An 8450-nucleotide genomic window follows, 5' to 3' on the forward strand; every position below is an offset into this window, starting at 1 on the left:
CTAGCGCCAGCAAAGCCATGTACTACCAACCCTTGCAACTAGGGGGTGAGGCCACTGAAAATCCTAAAACTTGCATAACGAATGCAACGAGGGCAAAGCAAGTCTTTCGATTTGTAATGAGGGAACAATAATTTTACAAAAGTTCGATTAAGACCCATGAGTTCAGGCAATGAGCGGGCACAATCTCTAAGTAGCAATTGATTTCAGATACTAAACCATCTAAGAACCTTACTTATTCCTGGAGATCAAATGGAAGTTTAAACATGAAGAGTTAATACTGAGGTACACATGAAATTATATGAAATAGATAATTATTCGAAATCAAATTTCGAAGTATGATTTATAAGTCAAACTGATTATTGAAAAATATACCGAAAGTAGGAATTCATCCTACATTTGGGAGCAATGCAGCAGAAGCTTAATATTGTACCGAAGAGGTAGTAAATGTGGACATTTCAGTGCCGCTGGTTGAGGTGGCATGGATTGAAACCGACGATGATGTAGCGAATGCGGATAGAGGCACCAGGTGTGCAAGGACCGGAAATTCCGATGGAAGAACAGGTAGCGGATTGATGAAGTTAAGAACGTTTAATGCTTCCCTCATGGAAGGACGGGCGGTATGATCTGGATGAGCGCACCACAACCCTACAACCAGCAAGCACTCCAGTTGCTTTTCATCATAATTGGTACCAAGTTTCGAGTCTACTGCGTCAAGTAGCCTCCCAGTCCCATACAGCTCCCAAACCCAGTTCACCAGTCGAACTTGACCTTCCTCAGCCCTTGGCTCAATAGCTTTTCTTCCACAAGCTATTTCTGATAAGACGACTCCGAAGCTATAGACATCTGATTTCTTACTCGCCTTACTATTGTAAACATATTCAGGAGCCAAATAGCCCATGGTTCCGGCCAACACCGTCGTTTGTAACTCTTTGTCATGATCAACAAGCCTAGCCAGACCAAAATCCCCTAATTTAGCATTGAAATTGTAATCGAGCATGATATTGCTAGACTTTATATCCCGGTGCACGACACATTGTTCCCATTCTTCATGGAGGTAAAGCAATGCCGAGGCTATGCCTTGTGCGATTTTGTACCGCATCTCCCACGACAAGAAGGTATGCTCTTTGAATAGATGACAATCAAGGCTACTATTAGGCATGAACACATAGACAAGGAGGAGTTCCTTTTTCTCATGACACCACCCAATGAGTTGGACCAAGTTTTTGTGCCCGAGCCGGCTTATGGTCTTCACTTCGGTAGCGAACTCCTTTATCCCTTGATTTGACCCTGGGTTAATCTTTTTGATCGCGACATTAGCATTCGTGCTGGTCAAGTAACCTTTATGCACTCTCCCAAAGCCCCCTTCTCCAAGCAATCGTTCGATTGCGAAGTTATCGGTCGCTGCAACCAAATCTTTGTAGGAGAATTTCTTGGGCCCCGACACTTGCTTGAATTCTTCTTCAATCGCTGGATCATCTTCTCCCCTCATGGAACGGTGACGAAACCAAATAAAGGCTAGTACGAGAATGAGCAAAATGAAAGAAACTATACCTAAGGTAGACCATAGCCACGACTTGCTCTTTTTTCCGGCCATCAGGCCCATCACTTGCAAATTAGAGCTGAATACCCATGCCTTAAGAGTGTGTAACTCGAAATCCCTACCCGTGGCAGCCGAGAAACCCAAAGTCACCCACTCGGGCAAATACTCTATCAGGTTAACTATGCTATAGATAGCGGAGGAATTTATGTCAGTACCCGTGGCATCGGCGTCTATCATGAGAACACTCAAGTTCTGTGTGCTAGAATTGTATGTTATCGTGGCGTTGATCCACCCACCGCTCATGATTTTATCTTTGAACCAATCGACGCAGCTATATGCCATGGAATTGAGATTATTCAAGTCTATACCGATATGTGCAACTTGTGAACAGTTCGGGTCCCACGACGTTCTATCATTGTTGAAGAAAGTGTCGAACTCGACGGCTACAAACCATGCGGACGAGTTGGAAGGGTTGCGGTCTCGATCTATAAGAGCCAGGCAGCCTCCCAACGAGTTGGCCGAGAGTTGAGACCCTACGGGGACAAGAAAGAAGGCCAATCCGTCGGCAAAGTTTGACTTTCCTAGCGAATTGATGAAGAAGGTGAAATGGATGGTGAAATCCGCCACGTTCCCAAAGGCGCACCGGCTCGCGGTACGTGGCCCACCCCCCGCTCCCATCGAGGTGCTGGTCTAGATTGGCCCTGGTAAGTTGGATGAAGTCAGTCGAAACCGACGCATCGCCTTAGAATTGAATGCTACTACCTTCGAAAGTCTGGAAGCTGAAATCGATGCCCTGAGACGACGCCGAAGCTGTGAAGGCATTGGCTAGAGAGAGAACCAAGACTAAGAGGGATTGAAGCCCTCTGATCTTGAAACATATGATATCTGAGCCGTGAAGTTCCATTCCGGTTGAGCTTTCTAGATTGCTTTTGCAATCAGGAATAGCACAGCTTGTTGGGGCTTTGACATTGTTCCAATGACTTTTGGTTGCTGAAGAACTTGCGAGCAACCTCGTAACGGGTTAATATAAACAAAAATAACAAGAGTCCTTACGGTGTATAAAAGGAAAAAGAAATATGGTAAGAATTGATATAACCTAAAGGGATGGTGTTAAGAAATGTCGAGGGGGCACTTCATAATAAATTAGTTAGTGATTAATCTTCCCAGCAACGCTGACGATGACAGCTTCCACCATTTTTGTTCTCTCTACCTCTCTGTCTCTGTCTGTTCCAAGGCTAGATGAAGCCTAACACAAGATTAAGCCTAAATCAATATCAAGTTTCCGAAATCGATGTTTGAACTTGTCCTTGGATTGCCAACCAATTGAAGTTTCTCTTCGTCTTTTGCACTTGTTCGAATGCGGCGAACTTAAATAGAATGAATTCTTTGCCGCACTCGCTGTCTTGTCTTCTAAGAGAAAGAGAAGACTTCAACTCTTAAACAAGCTCGAAATTGTAACAACCATCGCAAATTCAAGCGAATTTCGAAAACTAGACGCTTCAAACATACATATAATGGCTTCTACTTGTAATTTCTTCTACGATGGAAATATGTAACACATTTTTTTAAAACTTTTAAACTTGCTTTCATAATCCAACCTCTATTTTCTCTAGCCTCTCCTAATTAACTATAAATCAATTTTGTAAATTAGTTATAAAAAGTCTAGCACTGCTCTAATAGCAAACCGAGTCATTGGTTATGCCGTGTGTTAAACGACGACTGCGAACTTTGGAATGTCGGATCGATAATTGCTTGTTATAGTAATATAGTATGATGCTAAGAAAAACAACAGAGACTTCAATATTAGGCTTTTGTGATTCTGTCAAAAACAACTGCCATTGCAAGAGTCAAAACATGTCCCATGTTTCACTTTAAATATATTTTTATTGACGTAACCGCAATTGTTAAAATATGTTTATTTCGAGCTAAGCCTATAATCGGGTGTACAGACGTCAACGCAAGTGTAAGGAGGGACTTGTAAGATTATTATTAGGGAATAGATTGAACGAATTAAATACCAACCGATCATTCTGCCATATTGCTTTGTCGTATAAACAGGTTTTTCTTCCCCCATTTCTTTAATACATGCAGTTCATTAAGAGCTGAACACGTATACAGCTCTAAAGCATAACCATTCAAAGTCATAATTTTTACGATTCTCCTTATGTAGATTTCAAGTTTTTAAGCGAAGATCAATTCTCAGCTGCTTTCCTTTTGATAGATAGTTGCCTTAAATTCCCTCCAGTAATTTGTGCAAGTGTTGTCGTGGTTTGTTTTTCTCTTTGACCGATGATGAAACCAAAGCGAAGCCCGACAACGCAAATGAACCTAAACCCGAGAGACACCATAGCCCAGACTTTGCTCTTCTTTCCTCTAACCTTGTAACTAGGATTTGTGACTGTTGGCAAAGAAACTTGCAGGTTAGAGAAAATTTCCAAGTATGGAGAGTATGGAGCTCGAAATCCAACCCAGTTATGGCTGAGAAACCAAAGGTTACCCACTCCGGAAACTAGCTTCTCGAGTCAACGAAGTAAGAGAGAGTGAAAGCGTGTCTTTTGGGACTGGAGCGCCGAGGCCCATCATGAGGACACTTAGTTTTCGCTTGCTCAAGTCGTATATTATCGACCCATAGATGTGTCCACCACTCCTGATTTCGTCCTTCAACCAATTTGCACACAAATAACTCGCAGATGAGATGTTTTTCAAGTCTAAACCGACATGTCTGCATCGCAGATCCCAAAAAGTTAGTAGAAGAAAGTATCAAATTCCACAGCAACAAATGCGATAAAAGAGTTGAAAGGGTCTCCGTTCGCCCTCATGAGAACCAAATAGCCTCTCGATGAAGGATTTTTTGGTGACCATTTTATTTGTGTATTATTTTTTTGTCAGAATTTATATGTCATTTTACTAGCAGTATTATCCAATTTAGTGGCAACTCGACGTTTAGCCAAAAAAATAGGATAGAAAAAAGTATACCAAAACAAAACATAAAATCCAAAGGGTCCCATTTTATTTTAAAAGAGCTCCTGCATTTAGATAGAAAGAGAAAAAGTAGTGATGCTCGTTTTCGTATCTAAGTAGGATAAAAAGAAAAGGTATACCTTAAAATCATCTCATCAAAATTGTCATGAACTTGGCATTTAAACATATCACGACAGTATCTATTAATAGGTTATGTTGTAAAAGAACACATCCTGATAGTGATTTTTCTATTGCTCGAGACTTACCTAATTGAGATATCTTCTCTACCTATTTGGACATTTCGGCGCAGTCGGTCGAGGTGGCATGGGATGAAACAAACAATGCTGGAGTGAATGTGGATAGAGGCGCCGGGTATGTAGGGACACGCAATTTCGCTGGAAGAATAGGTGGCGGAGCGTTAAAGTTAAGAACATTTAACGCTTCTTTCATGGAAGGACGAGCAGTGCGGTCCAAATGAGTGCACCACAATCCTACAACCATTAAGCAATCCAATTGCTTTTCATTGAAATCGGTAAGCTTCGAGTCCGTCGCATCAAGTTGCCTCCCAGTCCGTACAGCTCCCAAACCCAGTCCACTAGTTGGACCTGGTCTTCCTCGGCCATTGGCTCGAGGACTTTTCTTCCGCAAGCTATTTCTAATAGGACGACTCCGAAGCTATAGACATCCGATTCCTTACTTGCCTTGCCATTGTAAAAGCATTCAGGAGCCAAATAGCCCCTAGTTCCGGCCAACACCGTCGTTTGTAACTCTTTGGCATGGTCAACTAGCCTAGCCAGACCAAAGTCCCCTAATTTAGCATTGAAATTGTAATCAAGCATAATATTGCTGGACTTTATATCCCGATGCACAACGCATTGTTCCCATTCTTCATGGAGGTAAAGCAATGCTGAGGCTATGCCTTGCGCGATTTTGTACCGCTTCTCCCACGGCAAGAAGGTCCGTTCTTTGAATAAATGATAATCGAGGCTGCCATTAGACATGAACTCATAGATAAGAAGGAGTTCCTTTTTCTCATGACACCACCCGATAAGTTGGACCAAGTTTCTATGCCGAAGCCGGCTTATGGTCTTCACTTCGGTAGCAAACTCCTTTATCCCTTGTCTTGACCCCGGGTTAATCTTCTTGATTGCGACATTAGCATTCATGCTGGTCAAGTAACCTTTGTACACTCTTCCAAAGCCCCCTTCCCCTAGCAACCGATTGATTCCGAAGTTATTGGTGGCTGCGACCAATTCCATGTAGGAGAATTTCTTGGGCCCCAACACTTGCTCGAATTCTTTTTCAATCGCTGGATCATCTTCTTCTCCACTCATGTAAGTTCTCTTTCTATTGGAACGGTGACGAAACCAAATAACGGCTAGAACAAGAGTGCACAAAATGAAAGAACCTGAACCTAAGACAAACCATAACCACAACTCACTTTTTTTTCCAGCCATCACTTGCACATTAGAGCTGAGTTCCCATGCCTTAAGAGTGTGCAACTCAAAATACGAACCTGTGGCAGTCGAGAAACCGAAAGTCACCCACTCCGGCAAATACTTTGTCATGTCGACTATATCATAGATAGCGGAGGAATTTATGTCAATACCCATGGCATCGCCATCTAACATGAGAACACTCAAATTCTGTGTACTAGAATTGTACCTTATCGTAGCATTGATCCGCCCACCACTCATGATTTTATCCTTGAACCAATCAACGCAGCTATATGCCGTGGAATTGAGATTATTCAGGTCTATACCAACATGTGCAACTTGTGAACAATTCGGGTCCACGGCAACAGTGCTATTGGTGTTGTGGTAAGTGTCGAACTCGACGGCTACAAACCATGTGGAAGAGTTGGAAGGGTCGCGGCCTGGATCTACAAGAGCCAGGGCGCCTCCCAACGAGTGGACCGGGAGTTGAGACCCCTCGGGGACAAGAAAGAAGGCCAGTCCGTCAGCAAAGTCTGACTCTCTTAGCGAATTGATGACGAAGGTGAAATGGGTGGTGAAATCCGCTACGTTCCCGGTTTCCTTATCCCAAAGGTGCATCGGCTCACGGTACGTGGCCCACCCCCCACTCCCAACGAGGTTCTGGTCTTGATTGGCCCTGGTAAGTTGGATGAAGTCAGTCGAAACCGATGCATCGCCTTGGAATTGAATGCTATCACCGTCGAAAGTCAGGAAGCTGAAATCGATGCCCTGAGACGTCGCCAAAGCCGTGAAGGCATTGGCTAGAGAGAGAACCAAGACTAAGAGGGATTGAAGCCCTATGATCTTGAAACTTACGATTTCTGAGCTGTGAAGTTCCATTCTGGTTGAGCTCTCTAGATTGCTTTTGAAATCTAGCACAGCTTCTTGGTGCTTTGACATTGTTCCAATGACTTTTGGTTGCTGAAGAACTTGCGAGCAACCGTGGAACGGTTTAATGTAAACGAAAATAACAAGAGTCCACACGGTTTATATAAGGAAAAAGAACCATGGCAGGAATTGATATAACCTAAGGGGATGGTGTTAAGAAATGTCGAGGGCCCACTTCATAATAAATTAGTTAATAATTAATCTTCCCAGCAATTTCCGCCTTTTTTGTTCTCTCTAGCTCTCTTTCTCCGCCTGTTCCAAGGCTAGATTAAAGCCTTAATCAAGTTTGAACTTGTTCTTCGATTGCCAACCGATTGAAGTTCTCTTCGTCTTTTTGCACTTGTTCCAATGTGGCAAACTTCAATTGAATGAATTCTTTGCTGCATGCACTGTCTTATCTTCCAACGTGGGAATCGCTCATCCGGACCATGCTCACCCCTAATTTCTATTGTGTTGTACAATTCTATAATTAATATAACCATATAAAGACATAATTTGTATGATTAGTTATAACACAAGCTGGTAATTTACGTTCTCCTTATTATGTAAATTCAAGTACCTAAGCGAATATGAATCCTTAGCTGCTTTCCTTTTAATAGATTGTTGCCTTGAATTCCTTTCAGTAAATTTGTACAAGTGTTGTCGTAGTTTGTTTTCTCTTAGGCCGATGATGAAACCAAAGTGAAGCCCGACAACCCAAATGAACCTAAATCCGAGAGAGAACATAGCCCAGACTTGCTCTTCTTTCCTCTAACATTGTAACTAGCATTGGGACTGTTGGCAAAGAAACTTGCAAGTTAAGAGAAATTCCCAAGCATGGAGAGTATGGAGCTCGAAATCCAACCCGGTCATGGCTGAGAAACCGAAGGTTACCCACTTCAGAAACTAGCTTCTCGAGTCAACCAAGCAAGAGAGAGTGGAAGCGTGTCTTTCCGGACCGGTGCGCCAAGGTTCATCATGAGGACACTTAGATTTGGCGTGCTCCAGCTGTATGTCACATAGATGCGTCCACCACTCCTGATTTCGTCCTTGAACCAATCAGCACACAAATAACTCACAGATGAGCTGTTATTCAAGTCTAAGCCAACTTGTCCGCATTGCATATCCCAAAAAGTTAGTAGACTTGTCATAGAAAGTATCAAATTCCACAGCAACAAATACAATCAAAGAGTTATGTTAAATAATGTCTCGAGTTTGATCCTGAATAGGAAATTATCCTAATTCAAGTAGGTTTTCTATTTTGAATAGGTTTCCTAATTGAATAGTTTCCTAGTTGGAAAAGGTTTCCTAATTGGAGAAGGTTTCCTAAAGAGAGGTTTATCCAATTTTTGCCTATAAATAAGAAGGAAATGTTATTTGTGAAAATTATCAAAGAAAAGCTTCTGCTAGTGAATTACACCCTGAAGATATCCGAATGTGTTTGAGTGATTAAATCTTGTAGTAAGATTTGTGTAATTTCTTCACGAGATAAAGAGATTATTTCATAAGGAATTGTGAGCTAAACACTACGTGAGTTATTGGGTGTAATTGGAGTTTGGGAACACCGAGAGTGTTTGAGTGACTGTTGTAATCTCCGTTGTATCGTT

The 8450-nt window shown here is 42.3% G+C and overlaps 2 pseudogenes; both read right to left on the bottom strand.

The window, feature by feature from the left end:
* Positions 1-401: 401 nt before the first annotated feature.
* LOC130140417 (L-type lectin-domain containing receptor kinase IX.1-like) lies at positions 402-2444 on the bottom strand (annotated as a pseudogene).
* Positions 2445-4789: 2345 nt separating this feature from the next.
* On the bottom strand, positions 4790-6816 carry LOC115662020 (L-type lectin-domain containing receptor kinase IX.1-like; annotated as a pseudogene).
* Between the last annotated feature and the right edge of the window lie 1634 nt (positions 6817-8450).

The sequence above is a fragment of the Syzygium oleosum genome, unplaced genomic scaffold (assembly GCF_021117445.2).
Source record: "Syzygium oleosum isolate NSW1041296 unplaced genomic scaffold, Sole_v2.1 Sole_v2.18, whole genome shotgun sequence".
Taxonomy (NCBI): Eukaryota; Viridiplantae; Streptophyta; class Magnoliopsida; order Myrtales; family Myrtaceae; genus Syzygium; species Syzygium oleosum.